Source organism: Antennarius striatus, chromosome 9 (genome assembly GCF_040054535.1).
Source record: "Antennarius striatus isolate MH-2024 chromosome 9, ASM4005453v1, whole genome shotgun sequence".
Taxonomy (NCBI): domain Eukaryota; kingdom Metazoa; phylum Chordata; class Actinopteri; order Lophiiformes; family Antennariidae; genus Antennarius; species Antennarius striatus.
Window position 1 is genome coordinate 5,605,694 of NC_090784.1, and position 26,911 is coordinate 5,632,604.

A 26,911-nucleotide genomic window follows, 5' to 3' on the forward strand; every position below is an offset into this window, starting at 1 on the left:
ATACCATTCTAAATGTCTACCTCGTAATTGCATATAGGATCTGAGTTTTGAGGTGCATTCAGTTAGTGTAAAGAGCTTTTACAATGATATATAAGATCATTTATATATATTTATATACATATATGTATGCATATACAGTATATACTGTATATATATACTGTATATATATACAAACACATATGTGTATATTTATTTATACACGTATATTACTGGATAATATTCCACACCATTACTGTACAAATAAAATTCAAAACAAAATCTGCTACTTCTTATGATCAGTGAAACTCATTTTGGATCTATTTCATTCATTTAAAAACATTTATTTGTGAAGGAATAGTAAAATAAATTTATTTTTTATATTTAGCAATTAAAGGAGAAAAGGCATTGCTAATGCCTTTACAACCTATAGAATGACTTGCAGCTGTCAAGGTTACAACCATGCATGCTATTTATACCATTCTACAATTTTGTACATGGATAATTCAAGATTCTGAAATCACACACAGCTTAAAATCACAAGCTTTATTATAATACCAGACCACCTTAATAATAAAATAATAAAAATTAATAATATGAATTAAAAATGATAATGTTGGACTATTTCAAGAATGCATAGATATTTTTTTTTTAACACAAGTCAACAGCAGAATACTTCATTTACATGTGCATTGCACACAGAGCACATGTACCTTCAGGTATGCCAGATAACCCATTCTTCTTTTTGAGAAAACAAATATCATTATTCAGTGACTGCCTGGCTGAGGATTGTGCTGCAAACCTGTAGAAACATATGGTCACCATCCAAGTAGCAGGAAATCCACTGACTGACTGTCACTGATATGGCACTGACTGTACGAAGCCCAGCTATATCCCAATGAATTAGCCTGCCTGGGTCAAGTTTACTTAACACTTTAATGTTTCCCAATCTGTGCATGAAAAAAGTTTGAAAGAAGGGATTGCTTCCATATAGGCTATCGACCTTGGCCTGGAAACAATTAGGAAATTGCTTTGAAATGTTATATGTTGTCCAGCTCTTGTACAGTATCATGTCACTCCCCACATGTTTGCTAGGGGGAAACAGAGGATGCTAAGTGCACTCTTTAGCAGGCGCAGCAAATGACTGACACAACAACCATTCCCCTGAGTATAACCAAATGGCCCCCCAGGCAATAAGTCTGGAGCACCATAGTCAGGGTGCAGCTATGAGCTGTGTTGCCCTCCTGCTACAAAAAAGTGCTATGGGAGACACAGGGAGCACCACCAGGAGTCTGTGCAGATGACGCCAGGTCCAAACTGCTGCAAAGTTGTGCAAGCCAGTCAAAATTTCTAAGCAACTTCATGGTAACCTGTAAGTTAAACCTGGACTTTTTGATTTATATTTATTTGACAAGTTCCCCGGTCTGGTGGGCACTGGCCTGGAGGTGAGGCAGAATGTTAAGGGAACAGTTAAATGGTGATGAAAGGGAAAGGAATGCTTTGTTTACCCGCTTCAATCCCTCACTCTCAAGTTAAATGTTCCTATAAAGTTCTTCATCACAACCACCTTATTGTCCCTCTGCTCCAAGCAGAGGCAAGGCAAGCAAAAAAAATTGTGTTTATTTGAAACTGGGTTTTAATATATTAGTCCAAGCAAACTGAAGTTGGCAAAGAGACAAGCTCTTCTCATCAGAAACACAAATAATCTTGACACTGCACATCTGTGCATAGAGGCTTCTCTTTAGAGATCTTTAAGGCTGCATAACTAAACATCTACTAGGTGTTGCTCTGGATGGAAATCCCGGGAATCTCTCTCTACAAAAAAGAAGCATCTTGGCTCATATGGAGGCGGTGGAAGCATGCTTGTTCCTCATACTTAACCTCTCCGTTATCAGTGATGTCCTCATCAGCAATAGGAAAGATGTAAATCATACTGATCCATCAGACAGCGAAGACTTCTAAGCAAGTAGAAATTTGTTTAAAGGGCATTAAGGAGCATTAGACACTTTATTGTAAAGACTTAGATCTCGTAGTTTGATTTGTTGAATGGATTCAGTTTAAATGTGGTGAAGGGAAGAAAGGAGCTGCCAAGCCCTGACTTTTAAACTGCTACTGATGAAATCCAGCAAGAACGTTTTTACTTTACAGCCAATGTTGTTCACTTCACAATGTTTTTTTTCCTTGCCTCTAGAGGGGTCCCTCCTTCTCTGGTTTCTTCTCTTCCCCTCCATCATGGATTGAAGTTACACTATACTATAATAAAGGTGGAGACCTTTCTTTATTCAACAATTCAACAGGCTAGTGCAGGGTGGCAATGCATCAGTAGCGTAAACAGATGCAGGATAAAAACAGCAGAATTACGCATATTTATACACACATTATAGAGTGTGTTGCTTTATTTTTGGGCGAGTCATGCTGTGTAAGTGGACAGAAGGTTAACAGTGCACACAGATGGACAGCTGAGTGGTGCAGGAGCGCAGCAGATGCCTGAAGTGACCCCTGCCGCTGCTTTTCATTGAACCACTGGCTTCAACACAAAGGCAAGGGCAGCGCCAAACATTAAATACACTTACTTGTGCATTAATGCCCAAGGTCACGACTTCTTTTTTGTCCACCTGTCAGTCGTTTTCAAACTTCAATTTTAAAAGTAGCGCTTTGTAGATTGGAATTAAAAAAAAAAAAATCACTTGATGAACCAGAGTTCAAATTGTTAAAATGTTGGAGAGGCTGGTTGCACTTGGCAGATGCTGTTAAGGTGGTGACAGATAATAAACCTTGTTCAGGGCAGCCACAGTGTAACAAAAGAACTGACTGTTTCTTCTAACCAGGCATCTGCTTGTTCTCCTCCTCCTCCTCTTCCTCTCTGGTCCTGCAAAAAGCCATCCCTCCCTCCTGTCAGACCATACGGTGACAGGAAGAGAGCAGACACCTCTACTTCACCACAGATAACCTACTAATTGCATTAAACGCACCCCCAACAGGGTTTTTGAAATGTGAGAATGAACCTATCGCTTATAAAGAGATTTCAACAGCAGAGGAAACGTTGAATTGAATCCATTATAAATTTTAAAAAAGAGGAAAATCCAAAGCCAACTTGATAGTCCTGCTTGGAATACCTGTCCAGCAAAGCCCGCTTTTGTTCTGCTTATTTTCTAAAGGAATGTCTGAGGGGTGCCCTTTCACCCCTCCTCATCCATTTACTGCCCCTGGTCTATGTTACAGATGGTGACCTGGGTCCTCGCCATCCCTGATCAACACACCTCCCGAATCTCCTACAAATCTCCGCAAAAAAGGAAGATTGTCTTTTTGTGTGCTCACAGTTCATCTTTTTTTTTTTTTCATTGACTGACCCTGTGTGTCGGTGTGAGGGTCTGAATGAGCTCCAGCCAAAAGTAAATTTACTCAGTTAACTCTGACAATGCGTATGTTTGGGAGCAAGGCAAGGACATGACCCCTGTCCAATTCATATCCGCGGAGGCTTGTGGAAAGGAGAGGGAGGGTCACTGACCATCCAGAGCTGGACAAATGGTATCCAATGGTGTGAACACTCGACCCACGGAGAAATTCTGTGACTTGCCAAGGAAGAAGAAAAAAAATAAAGGAAATAAATAGGAAAGAGTATCCCAGACCAGTCATTATGGCTAGAAAGGAAAAGGCAAGAATGCCAGAGTCAACCACACCATTCCTCTTCTTTGCCTACATACTTGATCCATTCACATCAGACATTACACATTATGCTTAAAACATATCTAGATTTAAATTGAGACTTGGGTGGTAAAAAGAGGTTTTGGTTCAACATGGCAAAGTGAGACACATAGCTAAACAAACATGGGTCAGGGGCAATGAGGCAGCAAGGCAAGGATCTGACTTTGGGAGGGGTAGGAAGGGGGAGGGGGTAGGGGATGGGGGGGGGGGGGGTTCAGGAGGACTTGATGGACAATTCCACAACACGACTGAGGCAGAGCTTTCACTTAAAAATGGTGCCTGGCCTATCTCAAAAGGTCAGAGCCCAGAACACTAACACACTACATTAATCATGAGAGGCTGCGGCTTACCTGTCTAGCGTTTCAGTTGTGCCGTACAGTTAACCTCAATTATGCTTGATTACGAGGTGTGGAAGACACAGGGCCCGGGCCGGGGCATGCAAAAGATCAGGCATCAATAATGCAACTTCAGATTAGATGTGCCCGTCTGTCACCGTGTAGAACGGATCGACGGTTTCTGCCTCCGTCGAAACGGGTCTGAAGCGCCATCGTCTGCATAGAACCAGACACATGTATATGAAACATGAACGCATACACTAAAGCATTACGTGGCGTACAAAAGAAAGCCAAAGGCTTGGTGCTGTCCCAGCCCCCTTCTTGGTAATTGCCCCATTATGTGTTGGTAGTGGATGGAGCCATTACAGATGTTTTATGACGGGGCCATTTTCATTTTGTCTTCCCAATGAGGGACAGATTTATGGAGCAGCGGCATTCTTCCATTCAGGGGTATAAAACAAAAAAACAAAACCCCACTACTACAATCCCTAATACAGAAACACACACATGCTTGCTCACTTGTGAAGTGCGTGTAAATGTAAGGTTACCTTTTACGTGACCGTCCCGACCGTGAGCCTGACCTGTCCCACCTTCACCTGGCTCACCGCTGTGGCCACAGATGTAAGCAAAGGGTGTTGGCAACAGCTCATGAGATGAATAAATGTTTGATGGCCCTGTGGAACAAGGCACACTTCCAGGACAGTCGTAAGCCTCTTTCCCAAGAAGGGGGGTGGGGGCTGCGGTGGGGTGCCTGTAGCATAGGGAGGCAGCAGGCCACGAATAAAACCAAGTCTGATACTTTCTCACCAAATGCTACTAAAAGGAAACATCATAAAGACCAAAGTAAACACCAGTTAGCTTTTCAGAATTAATCTCGTTTAGCTCACGGTGATGGGTTTGAAGTGCAGCGTGGTTTCTTTCCAGAGGCTGTTTTGGTGTGGTTCCCCAGAGTTCCTATTTGGAAATCAAATCTTTAGCTCAGTAGCTTTTATGCCAAGTAAAATATTGGTCATAAATTGGGGCCTGAATATGCAGTCTAATTACAGGGCTGTGGTCTGAAAATTTACCCTGCAACTCATGGCTACAATTATTAAGGTTAACAATAGGGGTACTGGGGTGGAGATTGAAAAGCTTCAAAGAGATCAACTTATTCTATGACTCCTTTAATTGGCAAAACAAGACTCATGAAACAGGAGTAGGTCCCTTTTTGTGCTCGGAATAGTTTTCTCTTCCCGCACAAACTGTCCAAAGTTGTCAGATACAAGTCTTTTAACAAACAAGGTCAGCAAAGAATCACTCAATATTAATCATTTACCAGAGACGCACAAAGAGATCCGGAGGGACCAGATAGCCTCGAGGACCCGGGGGGGGGGGGGTTTGCAAGGGGAAACTGCTTCATCGTGTTACACACTGATATTTCTGACACCCTGTCAAAACTCACCGCTGATTGATTTTTGTATCGTAATGATCGTCTCAGACAAGACGCCCTCATCTTCTCATTCCTGAATATCTGTCTCATTGTCGTGGCTCGGGCTATCGGCATCCACTGCAGCTGTCTGAACTAAATCAGGAAAATCAGACCTGGATGAAAATCCGAGGGGATGGGTGGGGGAGTTGAATAAATGATATATGGCTGTCGATGTCTGAGGTTAGTTCCTTGTCAATTGTCTCAAATACCTCTCTTTCTCACTACAACATAAATTCTGTCACTCGTTCATGAGGAATGGAGTGAGGTTTGTTTGACCAGATGTAACTTTATCAGCGACTCTGTCTCCCTCGCCATTCTTGTGTCTCTCACATCTCTTAGCGCAGTCACAAAAAAAGTCAGCCTTTCACACAATATTTCTGTTTGCCGTAGTCTGACCTCTTTGTGAACTGCGGTAAAGTGAAAGGCACTTTCAGCCAAGGGGAATCGGATGGCAGTAACCATATGCCTTTCAACTGATACAAAGGTGGGAAAGGGGGAGACCAAGGATGTGTGTGTGTGTGCATGTGTGTGAGAAAGAGTATTTGGTGTGGTGGGAGGGGGTGTTGCATTCTAGGGTGAAAAGGAAAGTGCTGTGCTGCATCTTTTTGTGTTGGTAAAGTGGTGGCGGTTTAGGATGGGGAGGTTCAGGGGAGGGGGGGGGTGTCGGCTGGATGTGGTGCTGATCTCTAAGCAACATCCAACGGACTGACTGTTGAGTTGGAGCCCTCTTATGGATGAGTGCAATGAGTAAACAGCATTCCTTTCTCTCTGTCTGACCCTCTCTGCCTCCTCTTTTTGCCTGTCTTTCCCGTCTTTCTTACTGTCTGTGTGTATTATAAAAAAACTCTTCATGGCCCGGTCTGGTGTCTCTTAGAGCCGCAGTCCTCTGGCCTTTGGCTGACCAGCAGTCTTCACCGAGGAGGAAATGTTCTTGCCGACATTGTCTGTTTGTCTGTCTGTTCAGGATTGCTCAGATTTTTAAGAATGGATTTTTTTTTTTTTTGTCACGTCTTTTGTCAAGGTAGTTTAGAGCCCAAGTCAAGACCCGTTAGATTTTGGGGGTATTCTGGATCATCATCTGGATCCAGAATTATTTCAAAGGATTGTTGGACAGGGGTAATTATGAGATTTTTTCCTTCTAACTTCATGGATAATTCAGACAATGCCTGGACAAAAATGATGCAATGATATCCTCATAAGATCTGCCACACGTCAAACATCATCTGGATCTAAGTAATTCTCTGGATCTGGTGTTCCAGAATGTTTTAATTTATAGGGCTCACAAAAAAATTCCTGACTGTGAGATAACAAACAAGCAAATACTAATGATACAGATTTGAACTTTAGAGCAAACTGTTCTGATTACTGTATATTGTTCTTCTTTAATATCCATCAAACTAATAATGACTAATGTGATTCCAAATTTGAAAGGCAGGATTTCATGAGAAAGAGACATATTATGAGGGTCAAACTATCATGGGACTGCATTTAGGTGCAATGACATAATGGGGGAAGCCTTGGTGGAGTATTGCACTCTGTCTGCTGTCTAGCTAAAATATGAACAAGTAGAAAGGTATGCAACAGAGTGCATGCCTCCTCCAAGGCCGAACAATCCTAAACATCTATCTAGTCTGGCTGACCCACAGCAAGCCCCTCCAAAATTTTTTTTTGTTGAGTTCACTTCTAGATTTTTTTTTTTTTAAACTGGGGAAATTTTTGAAAACTGCTGTGTCAAGAAGACGTGGAAAAAAAAGAGAGCCGCCACAGTGTCTGGACTTACATCACAGTGAAACCTGTTTTCTACTGTTCTATGCTGCACCCTTTCGTAAGGCGTCATGGAAATCCAACCTGTACATTTTACAAGTAAACAAAACAATAAGTTGGCAAACAGACACTGGTAAAAAAAAAAAAAAAGCTTCTCAGTGGAGGTGGTTACAAGCTAAAGAAAATGAACTCTAGCCAACAACACTGGCCCCAGCCTCAGGTCACCGAGGCATGACTCAGGACCTCCTTCTTTTGTTTATTGATGTATGATGGGGTGCAGGGGAACTTTAGTCCAGTCAGAACTGTCTGTGGAGAAAGTGGCCTGAGAGTAATTGTTAAGCTCAAAAAGAGGTATTCACAATACCAATAGCTATGCCAAACACTACATGTTTTTGTGAATCATATGCACGAATAAAAACAAAAACAAATTGTGTTACATGCAATGTAAGCATGGAATTTCAAGAAAATTGAAAATAAATGGTCAAGGATCAGATATCCATTTAAAACCACTTAAAGTTTGATTTAAATTTGTTGATAAAATTGGTTTATGCCGCATAAATGAAAATTATAAATATTATAAATATTCTGTATTTGTTCAGGTGTACCTCTCATGTTGTCACCGCTAAGAAATGTGCTAAAACATTCAGGAAATGACTGAGTCAGTCAGTCAGCCAACATCACACTCATCTTTTTTCCATTTGGAATAACACATCTTCAGTCATCATCCTCATGGGCTCAAGTATAACATATCCAGCACTAGTAGTCACCTTGTACAACCTCAAACCACGTGACAGACCATAATGTCAACACTTTTCAGCCCACTCTGTGACCCGTGTACATTTATCAATCAATCAACCAACCTTTTTATATATAGGTTTATATAGCGCTTAATATTAGACATTTTGAAACACTTTAACATTAAGAAAAAAAGTGACAGGTACACACACACACACACGCACACACACACACACACACACGCACACACAAACACACACACACACACACACGAAAGAAAAACAATTTATTACCTGAAAGAAGACAATATCACAGTCATAATGCGATAGTTATAGTTTATTTCAATCTTAATTCTGCCCTCTAGAAGACTCAGTTTCTTATTCATGATAAATGTAGGATGTTTCTGACAATTTTTAAAGCACTTATTCACATTTCTGAAGGCATTCATAGGGTAGATTCAGACATTCTTGAATCCAAAAATCAGTTCACGCAGCAACTTGTAGCCTCATTTCACTTTATTTTATTTGTCTGCATAGCAGACACGGCCACTGCACAGACTTTGCCTGCATAGTAAATTTGATATATGTGTGTTCAGACGGTAAGGGAGAGCACGCCTCTGACTGACCACAGAAACCCATCAGAAACTGCAGTTCAGACTCTCTGGGGCAAAGCCAGATTTTTTTTTGTTGCTGTGGTTGAAAATACTTTTGGTTCATGCTGATTCATGTTTGCCTCATGTCTGAGTGAATTTGCATAAGTTAATGTACACTGGTTTCTTTGTATATTATTATCATGTCTACAATTCTGTCCGAGAACACCTCAAAGTATGTATATATGAATAAGTATATATTGTAATACCAAATCGCTGAGGCTCCATGATAGGGTATAACTATGTTGTCGTTAAGATGTGAATAAGGCTGGTTTGCATGTCCTATTTTAAACTCAACCTTGGATACATGACATGCATGTGTGTAGTGTGTGTTCACATATCGTTCATATTTAGTCGGCATACCTCAAACACATAAATGGATTACTTTAAATATATTACATACAGAAGCAAGTATTTAGTGATATAAAAAAATCAAGAACAGTTGTCTTATCATTTCTAAATCATCACCAGTGCAGCGTTGACACACACACACACACACACACACACACACACACACACACACACACACACACACACACACACACACACACACACACACACACACACACACACACACACACACACATCTTAAAATGATTTGCTGCCTTATTAGTATGCAGTCGATAAACTTTCTGTACAGTTACAGCAGATATGGAGAGCCAGCATGTTTAGTAGGAAAGGAGTACAGACAGGAAGAAGGTTTGTTACAGAAGCGACATTAATCTATTCCTCTCTGTGCTCTTTGAAGAGCAGAAGCAGCTATGACAGCGTAAATGTTTCCAGAGATGTCACATTTCCACAAAATCTAAAAAGGCTCTAGCGAGCACTCATCCTTTCATGTTTGATTGTGTGTTGGAGATCCTACGATAAACAGACGAGGGTGGTGGTTGGAGGGGAAAAAAGGGGGTTGGGTGGAGAGGGAAACGTACTCCAGCGCTCAGCCTGCTTTGCCAACAGATCCAGATGCTTTTGCAAATTACCTCTTTGTCTACTTCAGAGGGCTCAAAAATGCAAGAATTGATTTAAGATCCGAGGTTTCTCTTCAGACTTCTAAGATTGCAGCATTATTTCAGTCAATCTGATTAATCTGGACAAAAGTATTTCCTCCACCGCTGTCACTTTGTTCTAAACATGCATATTCACCCTTAGATAGACACTGAACAGATGCTGCAGGGCGGCTGTGATCACGTGAGAGGTCAAATCAGAGAACAACTGGGCAAGCAGGTACATTTAACACCATTTATCCTGTGGAAGCTGAATATGCTCCTCCTGTTAGATCTGGGAATGACTTGAAATAAAAAAAGTAGAAATGCTTGGTCATCACAAAGAAAAATGTTGGCTGCATTCTCTCTCTCACACACAGTAACACGCACACACTCTTCCTGTCTGTCTCCATCCCTCTCCTCCACATTCCTCCCAGGCTTTGTGTCCCTGTTTGTCAGTCCCGGACCGCCGTCTTTTCCAGCGCTGTTCAAGTGTTTTGTGTCTCAACACTCTGTTAGAGAGTCATAAAATTTTTGTGGAGAAAACAGAGCACTTCCAGCTGAACTCCGGAAAAGAGGCAGTAAAGAGCATGTAAACTGAGGCAAAGAAACGGAAAGGGAGGAAAAATTATGTCCTCATAAAAATCAAATAATAAAAATACCAGAACAGTAGTGAGACGTCTTTTTAGCATTTTTTTTTTTTTTTTTCAAATTCAACCTCCTGACATTGACGGATACAGATACCAATCACTTATGCCTGCAATGAAATCATACCAGTGTTTCCCTAAAGGACATGATCAACAGTTTATTTAAAAAAAAAAACGGTTAAGGTGTTGAGATATGAACAACAGCTGCAAGTATCTAAAAAAAAAAAAAAAAAGAAGCTCTTTGCATGAGGCTTCAGCACCTGGGGACATGAGACTGCCTCCCATTCCGTTTAGCTCATGTAGAAATAGAACTCTGGCGTGCACAAATAGAAAGCAAACAGATGCAAAGCATTTACACACATAATCCTCCACCTCTGGGGAAGCTGGTGGCAGTCTTCTCATGGTCTGAGGATGATGCGGTCACAGATCTCCTGGTGAGTTTGGTATGAGCCATTAGGAAGAGAAGAAAGAGGGGGAGGAGGAGGAGGGGGGGGGGCATTCCTTATTTCCAGCCAGGCTGATCGGCAAAAGCTCTCCGCTCACCTGTCCCACAGAGGCAGTGCTCTCTGCTGCCAGCAGGGTGTCCTGTGAGTGGCACATCTCGTTAGTGTGAGGAGGGGGTGGGGGTGTGGGGGGTGTGGGGTTGGTTGGGTGGTGGGGTACGGCGAGGGTGAAATTGAGAAAATGAGGTTGGGAAAGCAGAGTCAATTGGTTCTCAAGCTTCAATTTAAATCAGGTAGAACTTATATAAATGCACCATTTGAACACGTACACTAAAAATTCTGATAATTCATCAATATCAGTAACCTGGGAAGAAAAAAGATCAATATTTCACGGCACATTTAATAACTGATGTTCGGCACTTCCTGTCACAGGAGCGAGATTTCTGTTGGATCAGAAACCGAAACCCTGGATTCCAGTTGTTATTGACCGTAGGTGTGAATGTGTGTGTGTGTGCACGTTTGTCTGGGTCTCTGTGTGGCTCTACGGTGCACTGGCATCGCGCCCGGAGTGTCCCCCGCCTCACACCCTCAGTCATGTGGGATAGGTTCCAGCTACCCGCAACAGCGGATGAAGTGGTCAAAGAAAATGGATGGAAGGAAGGACATTTGATGATGAAAATGAATAAAAGACATGAAAAGTTGTCATTACATGTGGAGACCTCTTCGACCACATTACATAATGTGTCATTGAAGCATCAAGATGATAAAATAATGTGAAGGTTGCTTTTTAACCTGTTAAAGATAATTGTCTACATGTCTCCAAACATAATTACATTAATCAGAAACTGTATTCAGAGAGACTGTAAATCAAATATAATGAGTGACATTTGCAACTTGTATATTTTTACATTTATGAAGTTGCTATGACTGCATGTTTCCATTTTCTACACCTGCTTTTTCCTACGAAGGGTCTCCATGTAGAAGTTAGAATTCATGGAACCAATTCCAGAAACCCTCAAGAATTTGGCGGTCTCAGTTCACCTGCATGTGTTTGTACTGTGGGAACAAACTGGATCATCTGCAGTGAATCCACACAAACACAGACATCACACGAAACCTCCAAGACAGAACCAGCAAAGACTTTCAAAGGGTCTCTTCAAAAATATCCTCTCCACATGCATAATGTAATGGTTCGTCCTTGTCTGAAGGCAAGAGCCCCTTGATAGCCATAATATACAGTCAGCCATGACTCTTTGGCTCCAGTTCCTGGACTCAAACTGAACCTGAGTGCATCTGTGCACAGTAAACTTTTCTGTTTTCTGTTTAGTCTGGCCGCAGCATTCTACTAAAAGATTTGAAAATTGCCTACTTAAAAAAAAAAAAAAAAGAAGAAGGAAAAAAAAAGCACTTCTCATCCAACAACTGTCCAAGTAGTTGAGAATGTACGGAGCGGAGAAATGCATAGCATCTATTAATTTGTGTCAATAAATGCATGAATTTACAGACATGTCAATTTTATAAGGCTCTGACCAGAGTGCCAACACTTTCCACTAACGGCGAGTTGGCCAAATAAAATGGCTCAACTGTTTATGATTGATTGCTCACAGGAACAACAGTTAAGGTTTGGCGAACTGCATCTGCCTACCTAAAGCAATTTTGAGAGTGTGTGTGCCTGCACGTGTGTGTGTATGTGTGTGTGTGCGTGTTTTGCGCATATTTAATATGATTTTCAACATCTGCTCAGAATGAGTCAGTTTTTTTATACACATGCTGTACAGATGCACAAGTTTCCGCGCATAATTCAAATTTCTCTTGTCTAAATGAAGTAACATATAATTACACCTGGAGTTCCACACTTTTAAATATAATTACATGAGCTATTTGAAATTGATAACAGAGCCAGTGGATCTAAACCCCACCCGGCCAGAAATGAGTGGGACTGTCGTGGTTCGCTGTTTGCTGATTTATTGGCCATATATACTACCGTGTGTACTTAACTTGCCTTGGAAAACATGTGGATAAAAATTACAGCTCCCCTCTTTTTTTTTTTTTTTTCGACCCTCTCACACAGACCACATTGTGCTCTTCACCAATCACATTGCTGGCTTTCCAGTGTCATTTGAGGTGGGAACCCTCATAGGAGGGTGGGTGGGAGTTAGACACTAGCCTGAATAAATAAACCCGGAAACATTAAAAAGCCTTTTCCCCTTCACCTTTGAACTTGTGCATTAGATTGTGTAAACATACATTGAGACGTTTAGACACAGCCTCTCCTGACACGGCGCTACACACTCCAGCGGTTCTTCCTCCACCATCGACTACAGACCTACTGCCTGTTTGTGTGGGAGTGAAAACAGTCAGGGCTAAAAGCAACATCACTAAGTATTAACAGGAGGAAGCTAGGTTATTTTTCCCCTGATATGAACCCATCACACACCGATGACATGCTATATTGTTGTTTGTGACTCCTTCAAATAAAGGAATATCTATTTGAGTCTAGTTGCTTCTAATTTGATTGGGTATCCCTGCTTGAGTTGAAAAGTTTTAAAAGTTTTGTCCAGGTAAAATGGAACGAGTAGCAGAGTGTGAAAAAAAACCAAACTTAGGTTTTATGATGCTCGTTTCTGATGGACGTATAGTTGTAAAAGGAATGAAGTAAAACATTGATAACAGATATGTGAATTGATTGTCATAATAAATGCCGGTTCAGCATGGAAGCAGCTAGTGTTAACACAAATCCAGTAAGCTGAGCAGCTCCCTGTGTTCTGGACTGTAGTTCTACTCCAGATGTTGGCGAGGGAAGTGTAGACTGTCAGCTGATGATCAGAGGAGATCCTTCCTCTGTCATTCAAACCATTGGAGAAAACATGATCGTATGGACGACGCCATATGCTCAGTGCAAATCATGAGTCAAGGGGCAAAACTGCCATGAATAATATTAATCAGCAGTGTTTTGTAGTACGTAAATGTCATTCTAATGATGGGTTAGGAGAAAACACCCACACATAGAGGGTAGGAACCTTTTCTAATAATACCTTTTTTATGGGTGAGGTATTAGAATACAACAACAACAACAACAACAACGACAGCGACAACAACAACAACTGCCACAATTGAACTTTACCTTCATCCATCCATCCATCCATCCATCCATCCATCCACCATCCATCCACCCATCCGTCCATCCATCCATCTATTCAGGGTAATTTCTGCATGAGAAAATATTTCATTTGGTTTAAATATTCAAGAAGATTTTGATCACGTTAATTTCATTTCACATTTTATAAATGTGAAATCTAAAGGACATATTTACTGGATTAAATCGTTCATTTAAAATGGGCATAAACAAAGTTTCTTTGGTCTCTGCTTAAAATGGATGCAGGTATGTCAGCAGGGCCACACTGAAGTCGACACAGGATGAAGTTACCACTGTGGACTTCTGAGGAACTACCTGGGTGGGCAGGGAAGAGAGTTTGGGCAGTCAACACACACACACACACACACACACACACACACACACACACACACACACACACACACACACACACACACACACACACACACACACACTGGTCGAAAAGAGGAGAAGGGAATTTGAGTGGGAATGGAGAGCTGAGGTAAGAATGGAAGTGTTTCAAGTTTATGAAGCTCAGTTCAAAGGAGCCATTTTTTTGTCTTCAAATAGGTCCTTATCACTATGCAAACACAAGCCCTTCAATATTTTAAGATACTTTGAATAACCCAAAATAAAGTATTTGTCACAGACAGGAGCAGCAGAGGTTGAGCTTAAGTGGATTTAAATGGTCTTGATATAATAGTGACACCTCTACATGACCTACAGGAGCAAATAAGATCATTATGGATAAAACCGTCTAGTTCTACAAACAATCCTTATTGCCTGCGGAGTATGATTACAAGACAAGAGGAAAGGAGTTTTCTTTATACTTCATATAAAAATTGTGGTTAAATCTGATACCAGGTTTGAATCTGCAAGGAGAAAAAAAAATGACTCAGAGAAAAGATCAAATAGAGTTGTGCAAGGGCAAAAACACACAGCGGCCATGGTTATTCATTGAACATGTGAGAGAAATATCATGAATTGATTCTTCTTATCCTCCTCCTTCTCCCCCCCCTTTTATTTAACATAGTTAATGTTGATAATTTCAGCTTTTCCCACAAAAAAAAAATCATTATTCTAATCAGCATTGAGACATGAATGAAGTAAACATCATTTTTGGTTAAAACAGATGACTTGTTTGTTGTCTGATTGAAAGGCATCTGCTCAGAGCATCGATAAGTTAACCACCCTGCGGAGTCCAAACACTGGTTGTGACGGCTAATGAATTGGCTAAGACTGATGAAATGATGAATTTGGGGAATTTACGAGGACTGGGCAATGATGGGTCTGTGGAGGGAGCACATGACACAGAACCTGACCAAACAGTTAAAGACAGCAGAGGGATCAATCAATCAATCAACTTTTATTTTTATAGCACTGAATCATATCAGAAGACATTTCTAAGCACTTTACAGATAGAAAGCCAACAATGCCCTCCAGAGAGAGCATAAGCAACGGTGGCGGGGAAAAACTCCCTCATTGAGGAAGAAACTCCGGGCAGGACCCAGGCTCTGGAGGGCGGTCATCTGCCTTGACCTGTTGGTTGGAAAACAGAAATACATTGGGGAGAGAGATAGGTCAAGTAAAAGAGAAAGAGAGAGCGAGAGAGTGGCAGACAGACCAGTTTGAGTTTAATGTCCACAGTGCTGTTGCTGAATTGGGGGCGGGATTTCCAGGCCTTTGGATATCCTGTCTTCCATCCGCGTTCTCCACCTGTGGAACGGAGGCACAAAGACAGCAGCAGTATCGTGCAGACAGAGAGTGTGGTTTGACAGTAATAGTAATAAATTCTAGGAATAGTAATAAATTCTAAGAGCATAGAAAGATAAAGAAAGTGAAGGAGAAGTGACAGACGCTCCGGAGTATCTCCCTTTAACGGGAGAGATGGAGAAAAATACCCTTAGCAGCCTAGGCCTATAGCAGCATATCTAGTGGGGTGAGTGTTATTTCTAATAATAGGCTCTATCAAAGAGGAGGGTTTTTAGTCTACTCTTAAATAAGCTGAGAGAGTCTGCCCCCCGGACTGAAGCTGGGAGATCGTTCCAGAGTAAAGGGGCCAGATAGCTGAAGCTTCTGCCTCCTGTTCTACTCTTAAAAACCCAACGGGTCGCCAGAAATCCTGCATCCTCTGATCGAAGGGCCCTGGGGGGGTGATATACTTCAATAAGATCTTCAATGTAAGATGGAGCCTTACAGTGGAGAGCTTTATGTTTGATCATTGTATTCTATAATTAATCGGGAGCCAATGAAGTGATGCCAGGACAGGAGAGATGTGTTCTCTCCTCCCAGTTCGAGTCAGTAAGCGGGCAGCTGCATTCTGAACTAACTGTGGAGTCCTAATAGAGGAGCTAGAACAGCCTGATAATAAGGAATTGCAGTAATCCAATCTAGAAGTAACAAAGGCATGAATGATTTTCTCTGCATCTTTAAAGGATAAGAAATTTCTAACTTTAGCAATATTTCACAAGTGAAAGAAGGCTGTCCGGGATACAGACTTGATATGAGAATTAAAGGATAGATCTTGATCAAAAATCACTCCCAGGCTCCTGACTTCATTGGTGGAGGATGACAGAGGGATGACAGGCTGACAATAAAGTTCTAATAGTGGTCGATGACAGAATATTAAGACTGGGCATGCCTGAGAGGTTTGAATGATGGGGTGATATTAGAATAAATTAATTAGCTAAGTAATTCAAAAAACTTGGGTAAATTTACACTACATTGGATAGTCACACATATTAGTTTTATATCAGGTCTGTAAACAGTAGTTTAGCAAACTGAAACGTTTTTCCCATCATCAAAAAACTCCAAGGTGAAAAGCTAAATATGTGGTGTCAAAATGTAGATTAACTAAGAACAGAACATCACATTTGGGAACCTTAATTCACCATTCAAAAGTTCAGAGTCTCACCTAATTGCCCTCAACAAATAATGTATCTGTAAAGCATGCATACATTGTGTGTCCATACGTGTTCATGTGCATATGACCTGCATTATCTTGCTTTTCTTTGGTTACAGAGTACTCTAGGGTTTTTAGCTCAGGAGCTGGAGCCCTTAGGCAGACAGCAGGGGTTCCATACACAGCTTCCTGTAAAAAAATACCTCTCCACATCCTAATTAATGTGAAGGGCAGGCCCAAGATCCCTATAAAATCATACAAGACTATACCAATTTCCTGGTAGCTTGCTTGCTACATGTGCTTCTTGTTCCTCAGCAAAAGAGTTTCCTTCCCTGCAAACCTCATGAAGATTTATACACTGCCACCAGCAGCAGCAGCAGCCATGTTCCTTCCAACTTTCATTTTCATCTTTTCTTGTATTTTCTCTCAATGTGATTTTTATTTTCTACCATGAAACGCAGAGATAAGGCTTCCTGTCCTTTTGCTCTGACATAAAGCATGAAGATCTGATGAAACGGAGATGTCAGCACAGCAGAGGAAACACATGGTGTCTGCTTGTTGAATGAGGGACTGGCTTAAATCATTTGGCTAGGAAAGACGTTTTTGTGTGTTTGTCTGTGTACCTGTCTGCGTGTATGTGTGTCTGTTTGGGAATGTGTGATTGTGTTGGTGAGTTGGCGCTGAGGTATAAGAGGCCCAAAAGCAGACATGCTAAAAAATTATAAAGAAACACAGACTGATTGCATGCGCGGCTGCACCCCAACACTCAGAAGCAGTAACAAAGCCATCTGTCTGAAATGTAACAGATCGCCCCAAAGACACACACGCCTAGAGGCCAACACATACGTGAGAATTCACACAAAGCATGCACGCCATCCTCTTTACCATTACTACCATGTTTCTTACATGTTCAATTTGCATGATTTCCAGTTTGCTAATCAGATGAATTTTCAGTTACACATTCATTTTGTGCAAGTCTTTATTTTTATATTAAAGTTTGTCCCTTGTACCACATTTTATGTGAACACTGTCAAACACTAGAGACAGGATTAAACCCAAGTGGAAACCCCCCTATGTTCTCAAAGTTCATTCAGCTACGTGGCATTAGGGTGTTAACAAATATTCCACTTTCTGGCGTGTTTGATCCAGTGTCTGTGGACAGGTCCACACCTCTCACTACTAACGTTCAGCTGAAGATTATATTCGGCCGTGTGACATGTCAGACATCATGTGCTGCCACAGACCTGATATCTGTTTGTTCACCGTAACCATGAACTTTCCCAAACCTAAAATAAGTATTATAATTTCACAACTCAATCGTCAATGTACATTTGTTTCACAACTTTAACCATAAGAAATAATGCTGGCATTAAACCTACAAGGACTTTATTTTATGTAATCTAAGGTCTTGTAAAACTATCTGAGAACAATGTTCCAGGACAGGATATGATGGGATATGTGGAGTGACAACATACATGTGTGTGTTTGTGTGTGTGTGTGCATGCGTGTGTGTGTACTGTATATAGTAGTGAACGCCTGGTATCATCTCTGAAATCCTGATGCAACATTATCCATCTCACAAGTAGTTTGGATAGACAAACACTAAAATAAAACAGCTTGGCCTCAAAGTGGAGTATAAACTGAAATCATGAGCTAAACTGTTGCATGTCAAACAAATGATAAAACTGTCTAATCACTGTTGACTTGATGTTGGAAGATGGAACAGAGTTTCCGTTGTGTGCTAAACCATCTGATCTGGAAGATTTCAATGTCCTGGATGAAAAGGCAAAAAGTCAGTTCAAATATCTGTTTCGTAATAATTCATGGAAATCCAATAATATCTAACAATATAATGTTGTATTTCAAACCCAATTCAACAGCAATTAAAGAGAACCAGCTATCAGATAATTTTTCCTTTAAAAAGTAGTGTCAATCCAGACAGTGAACACATGACAGATTGAAAAATAAGAATGACGATAAATACACTTTTTCTCATTAAAAAACAACAACATTGATAATGGTAAAACTTTCTGGTAAACATTTTTTTAGAATTCCTCAACCTTCCAATTGGATCTCTTCTTCAAAGCTTCCGAACTTTCTGAGGTTTAGCCACGCTTAGCTCAGCCTGAACATAAGATACCTTTCACTTTGAAGATTAATGAGAGATTTCAATATGCCAGACTTCTGTAGATCTTTACGGTACAAACCTCCAACAGAATCTCCCCAAGACTTCCATCTGTTTTCCAGCGAAGTCATTAGGCAAATCAAAACTCCACATCCTCAAATATCCCCATAAAGCCTTTTTTGATTATTTTTGCTCACAGGAGGTTGATGATTGGCCAGAGGTAGACTAGATGAGGCCTATAAATAGCCAACGTGCTGAAATGGTGTTGATTTTTTGATGGGAAAATTCTGTCAAAGTGCTGAAAAGTTATGACCTCCTATTCAAATGAATATAAAAAATGATGCACCGAAACACTTTTTTTTTTTTTTGAACAAGTGTGCAGCTGTACAGCTGAGTGAGTGACTTAATAAGAGAGCGGTTGCGATCTGGATGTTAAAGGTAGGAAGAACAAATGTAGACTCCAGACTCCTGTTACGTGTTACTGGACCTCCGTAGCAGTCATTTCCTCCACTGATGCAAACACACCCAGTGTAGGATATTGCTTGTATAACGCACATAAAAATCTCACCAATACAGCTTTCAATATAAAACAACATGACATGAAGTGATTGGGCCGGATAATTCCAGGTTCCTCATCAAGGCTTGATCACGCTAGGTGAATGACAAACATTTGTTCATGGCTTTTGCTTTAATGGCGCCAGGATGAATCATCCCACTCAGTGAAGTCCTTTACACAGACCAGGTCCCACTTCAAGGAATGTGTGTGAGTCACCGCCGCTCATCCGACAACTGTCTACGGCTCGCCTGCAGCTTCTCTCGCTGATCCCTCCCTGGAGACCCATTCAATCAAACCCCCATATATTTTGTAATTAACTTTAACTGATGACTTTATGCAATAGTTGTGTTTTACTGTCTCCTTTAAATGCCATTTATCATCCTTGAGGTTTGGAGGTCTGAAAAGCGAGACCCTCCCCTAGGCTGAGCCAGTAGGATCTGGTCTGATCGGAGCCCTGTCTGAACCGTGACCCTACTACCCACCCACCCACCCACCCCCACACCGCACCACCCTCTTTCTTTCTCTGAGTGTCTCATGACTGACCAAGACAGGTTTATTAGCCTTTGACTAACCTGGCAGGAAAGGGGGAGCTTTGGTCGAGTCTTTACAAACACATTGGCAGTGGAGGAAACAACTGGCAGAGAGAAGGACGTTTTCACTGATTGATGACCGAGAGACAGGATTGATAAGCAAACTGTGGAGTGTGGGCAAAAAGCCTTGGGAGGTCAGGGGACTTTAGGAAACAGTGGTTTGAGTGAATGAGAGGAAAAGGTGGAGATGCACCCCGTAAACTTGTTCTCAGTTTGGAAACTGTTGTTAACACTCTGCTCCCCCATAAAAACAAAACAAAAACTGACCTGTAAAAGCTATGTCGGTACAATTTTAATGAAAGTGCATTACAATATCTACTCTTCAGAAAATTTATTGACTGTCAAAAACACCTACAAACAATTAAAAAAAAAGATTTCTCAGGAAACATAAAAATCGAATGGGATATGAAGGCGGAAAAGTAATGCTCAATCCATGTCTGTTATTTCCATACTAAAACAGAGCAGAGTCTTTACATGTTTTTCTACGTAAGCCAAACAATAATCGCCGTTGCCAAGCTGGCTGCTGCTTTTACCAGTTAGTCCCCAGATGTCTGGGCAAGTGATGTGGGTCCCTGAATATCCTCCTTTCTCCCCTTTTTCCTCTCCAGGTGCCATTGGACGTCCCCTAGCACACAGAAACGACCTGGACCAGGCAGCATATGCAGTCACAGCACTGACGAGTCATTGTGCAGTCAAAGGTTAGCTGTTTCAGAGGCCTTTAATCAAGAAATGTTCTCAATTTCCTCCCTCCGTGTTCCTCTTCTTGACCCCTGGTCCTCATAGTAAAGCTAGACGTGTACTGTAACACCCAAGACAGCACTACTCTTTAATCTTGTGCTCCTCATTAGAATTACTAATACGTTTGCGGACAAAAGGTGTGTGACTGCCTGCATGGGTCTGTGTGTGTGTGTAACTGTGTGCATACACATGCATGTGCGTGCTTCTCCATCTGGTCAGCAGGGAGGGAATACTTGAATAACAGGCTAATAAATATCAGGGGTAGGTTTATTGGTTTTGAAGCATATTTGCCGTTTGTTGAGAAACACTAAACCGATGAAGGTTCCTGGCAAAGTGGCAGGGTGGTGCGCTTTACTGAGCAAAAGAGAGGGTAGAGGAAATCTACTCTGACATTAACAGGTTGCTATAGGAAGTGTTTTTGGATTAAATTAGCATGGCATGCAATGTTGGCTGGTCTGAGTCTGGGGGCACGAGTGTGATAAAGGATGGAGCCATGAGAACTTCTGCATGTTTGATAGGTGAAGATGAGACAAGAGCAAGAGATCAGATGGCGAGGGCGTCAGAACAGCTGGAACCTCTGCAAGACGCTTCATTACGCCCTGGGCAGCCGGGCGCGTCAGCAGGACAGTCGCAGAGACTTGCCGGTTTAGAGAGGTGGAGGACAGGAGCAGAGGGATGTGGGCCTGGGCAGGAAGCTGCTTATTTTTCCCATTATGCTTATTTATACTTACATTTTGTCATCATATAGGTCAGGTTGGAGTGATTGGTGAGGGAACAGATTTATTGCTGTCACACTGGTTGTAGAAGAAGAAAAAACACAAATTTACAAAAAGGTCACTGCAAAGGTCACGAGGGATTTTAATAGAAATTTATGACAATGCAAATAGAACACACTACTTTATTTTTCTGTCATTCATTCCCTGAAGGCTAATAAAAAACATCTTGACAGGAAAGAGTAGGATTGTGTCACACACACAAAAACATTAGGGGACATTTTGGCACGAGGAACATAATGAACGTTATAATTTAAAATGTTAATATTTCTGAATTGCTGCTTATACACATTATGTATTTTGTATTGCAACGACAAGCAAAAACATATTGACTGTTGTTAGTTGTGTTTCCAAGGAAGATCACAAGAAATCATCCAGAAATTGGATTTTATTTTAGAGATAATGTGATTTTTTTTTCATGGTCAAAAGTTATACAACTACTCATTCTCCTCAACTTATGTTTGTCTTTTAAACAATATTATAAATACAATTTCAGTAAAAATCTATAGTTGAGCGAAAATATTTTAGTCCCACTGTTTTATTACAATTCCATACACAGACACTGGTACCTGTCATTTTTGTGACCATGAGATTTCCTGACATCCATTATTTATAATTCCTTACATACTGCAACTTGGAAATAAACCTCTATTTCATGTCCATAAATTTTGATCAGGAGCAACATGCAGCTTCAACTTCGTCTCTCTCTTTGAAAGAAGGTCACAAAACCTGGAATGCACAGGAAGGAAGTCACATAACCGAGGCTATCTGTACTCACTCCCTTCCTTTACTTCCCTGCTCCTTTGTTTCCCACACCTTTTCTCTCTGATAAAGGGGAAAAGGGATGATGGAGCAATGAAAAAGTAGAGCACTGGGGTGTGGATTTGAGCTCATAAGTGTATGTGTGTGTGTGTGTGGATGTTGTAGGGCTTTTCAGAGGCTGCAGCCTCTCCTCCTGGGCTGTCTCTCATCACACCGCTGACCCCCCAGGAAGCTTTAGATGTCCGTCTGGCTTCATAATTCTCTTATCGACCTAATCTGGGCGATAAGGAAGGGGGAGTTGAAAGCGTAAACCCAGCAACGCAGTCCTGGAATCCAGTTGCAGCGGGTTAATTCTTTACCTGCCTGCTTGAGAGACTTGTTAACTTTGTGTGTGCTGTGCTCATGTGTGCATTACACTGCACTGAGACTACCAGAGCCTTTGTTTGTGTGTGTGTGTGTGTGTGTATGTGTGTGTGTGTGTGTGTGCATGTGTGCGTACGTGTGTGTGTGTGTTTATGTGCATTTGTGTGTGCACCTCCCAACCCCCCCTGTAGTGATACGGTTGCCCCCCACATGCAGGTCTGCTGGAGTATGATTGATCTGGGCAGAGGTAGTGGTCACATCCTGAACTGGAGTTGATTTCCTCTCCTCCCCAAATACAGACCTGGTGTTTATCATAGGCTCAGTGTCATGTTTGTATGTTTTCATAGATCAGCACTGTTATGGGGAGCTGACGGAGGGCAGAGGAGGTGGGATTGGGTCTGAGAGGAGGAAGAGGATAGGAAAAAAGAAAAAGAGGGTCTGAAATCAGCGTGCTTTCCCTCGCTGTCTTTTCTTCTTCCAGGCATAAATCTCCAGGCAGACAGAGCGGATGCAACTACTCAAAGAAAGTGCTAATCAACTGACTGATGTTGAAATGTCTGGCATCAAACCAGCAGATGGATATAGGATGATGCTGATACTGGTGAACTAACAGATGTGGCTTTTGGTGTAAGTTGGCTCACTTTTTTGAAGTACAGTAGCTCAGAAGAAAATGTACCTTAAAGTTAAATTACATAACAATCGTATTTGCATAACTTTATACTTAAACAAATTTTCTCAAAATAACACATCATAATAGATGGATATACATTATACATTAGTATACATCAATGTCTGTGGCCGTGAGAACAGGAACATAGTGATCACTAAGATTGTCCGGTGAAGGATTATCACCAATATTTTAGGTAATAATAGGGTGAAAGGCGGACATGATGTGAAGTGAAATGTGTGGATTCTAAGAAATAAACTATCAAGCGTAAAAAGATATTTAAAAAAAAAAAAAAAAAAAAACTCCAATGATTAAACACCTGCCAAGGCAACTCAATTTCTCCAATATATCACTGCAACTAGAAGTCACAATCCAATGATAGTTTGACAGATGGTTTGACTCCATAACATGACCTCATTCATTCATTCATTCATTCATTCATTCATTCATTCATTCATTCATTCATTCATTCATTCATTCATTCATTCATTCATTCATTCATTCATTCATTCATTCATTCATTTTCCTAAAGGCTTTTCTGTTTAAGATTAAGGGGGCACGATACACCCTGGAAGTGTCGCCAGTGTATTGCAGGGCCACATGAAAGATGGACTGGAGGTGGGAGAAAGCTGGAGAACCTGGAGATAGAAAATAAAAACTACACACAAAAGGGGAATTAAACCCAGAACCTGTTGGCTGTGAGGCGACAGCGGTTGCCACTGTGCCACCGTGCTGCCCATTGATAAAAGTACAAGAATGTCATGAATCTACAAGGGCTGCTTGGACAAACTCGTGTGCATTACTGACTGAAAAGACCTATTGTAAAGTATGATAATAGCGACAGAGCTGTGGCGGCATGGTGGCGCAGTGGGTAGCGATGTCGCCACAAAGCAAGGCAGTTCCTGGTTCGAGTCCTGTTCCTTGCAGGATTTGTATGTTCTCCATGACTGCGTGGACTCTCTCTGGGTTCTCCGGCTTCCTCCCACCTCCAAAAACATACAGCTTAGATGAAGTGGTTGTTGTAAATTGTCCATAGGTGTGAGTGTGCGTGAGAGTGGTTGTGGCTCTATGATGAGCTGGTGTCTCATTTAGGGTGTACCCTGCCTCTTCCCCTTGACCCGTACTTTAGATAGCGACTAAAGACGAGATGATGATCGCCTTCAAAAAGATAAATGAATATTGTGACATAGTATATGGAACATGTTTTTTCCCAGTGAAAACGACCCTGTGCTCCCACTTCTCCCAATGTACTGTATGTGACGGCAGGCTGTCCCTCTACAGTACACATGCCTTAGACTCTTCCTGTCCTGTTGGTGTCCTGTATATTCCTTTCTGTACATCATTTACAAGAGATGTTTCCTGATGCTGTACCGTTGCACCAACAGCAGAATGATGTGGTTATAATAAATCATGGCTTCTTTATGGGTAATTAATAATCAAAGGTGGAATTTAGATACCCTGTGCTTCCCAGACTCTTGATAAAGTTTCATACTCCCATACTCCCCTGGGAAATATAAGTCATGTACTGAACACATTCCTGGTTTCATCTCTATGGAATATATTAGATTATTTTATCTGTAGCACTCTTTGTTTAAGATAGTGTTTTATTTCTCCTTCTGTGCAACAGAGGTGTAAATATGAACTTCCAGACTAGAGCAACACCTCCTTCTGGTCATGATTTACTGATGACACTTTGACCTCGCTCGCTGCATCTGTCTGTCTCCTGTGCCTTCATCTTCCTGTGCAGAGCCTTTTGGCTGAGCTTTAGATTATAGAGCAGGCCGGCTGGAGCTGCTCAGGGATATCACAAGAATTGAGTAATCGCATGGCATGACAAGATCCGGCCCTCTAATTATCCCTCGCCAATGTTTGCAGCAGTAGTTTTTTTTGTTATTTAATGTCTTTGTTTTCTTACTATACATTTTTTCTCTTTCTCCACTGTCCTGTCAGCATCTCCCCCCTTTCATCTGTATTCTCAGCTAAGCGTCGGATGGGGTGTGAATTGGAGGGTAGCGTGCGTTCATTGACCAAATGACATGCCGTCACTTACGTGCCACTCTCCTCTTCGTGTAATGACCCTTTAAGCGTTTAGCCACGTCCCCACAGGCTAAACAGACCGGCTGTGCTGTCATTCCTGACAGTATTTAATCTCCGTGATTCATGTCTGACAAGTCAAAGCATACTCACCTAGGTAACCACCAGCAGGGGAAAAAAAAGGAAGTGCTGAGTTTAAATTTCTCAGACAACAAGTTAGAGAGTATTACAAAGCATGGAGATTGGGTGAAGTGACACACTGGTGTGTATGTGTAGGTTGACAGCCACCTAGGTCTATGTAAATCAAGTAGCAAAAAATAATCTAATGGACTTGCTTTAGGTTGGCTCAAGACGTTGATTGAGCAGATGGATGAGAAGTGAAATATATTCAACCAACCTTAAGCATGTCTAGTTGATTCTTTTTTGCTCTTCTTGCCACAATGGTGTTTTAATATTGATGGTAACATCTTTTGTAATAAGAAACATGAAATTAAGTTTTAATACAAATCTTGGACAGACTGACCATAGTAATGTCTGCAACTAATAAAAAGTAATCAATAAATGTAAAGTTTGTAATGTCTCCTTTAGTCTAGTCTTAAAGTCTGAAATGCAAAACATTTTATTACTATATAAGGATTGCATGTTTTTTATATTTACTGACCAGCAGCCATATATAACAGAATGTTGTGTATTAAAATGCAGCTGTTTCTGTCATTCAGTTATTTTCCTTCACCAGTCGGACAAAAGAAACCTTCATTTTTTTGTGGCTTTTCCACTCTATGGTTCAGACCCTGTAACTGTGCCTCCATGTGGTTTATAATTACCAAATTACTTTCATTTGTAATTTTGACTTAAAGGTCTTTGTTTACTATAAGTGAGACAATCTTACTTTCATTTCTTAGATGTTATACGACAGTTTTACACTATTTGACTTTATCTCACCATTTGGTAAAGGTTGTGTATTTTCCAATGCTAGACGATACAAATCTTCACCTGATTGCCGTTGGTGAACATTGTCCTTTCTGGTTAATGCTCTGAAGCAGTCTCAGGTATTCATGCATCAGTACCTGAAATGTTTATCATGGATGCTTTCCTCCAATGCTCACTTAAAGGAATAATGCGATTCGCGTCAGCCATGTGTTTCTCATGAAGTTGAATCTTGAGGAATGTGGACTTTGGTGAGAAGCTGCTATGATTTGTGAGGTGTGTGTGGTGGAAGAACAACAGAAGGATGGGATCCTGCAGGGGGATTTTTTTCCTCTGCATAATCATAATGCTCCTGACTTGTTTACCTACAGCAGATCTCTCCTCCCTTTTTTTTTTTTTACAGTTTTACACCCACTTACTTAGCCATGTGTTTTGAATGTAGATTATGTCTATATCCTTGTTTGTGCATGCATGCAGTGTTTGATTTTGGCAGCTAGAATATAAATATGGCCAAAAATCTACACGTTTCCCAGGCTTTCAGGCCAAGCCTAGTCCCCACAGTGCGACCCCTGACACATGGGTCCCAGCCCATTTTGAGCTCATATAGGATGAGGCAATGCAAGACCTGGGGAGGTTAGCAGACACCAGTCGGGG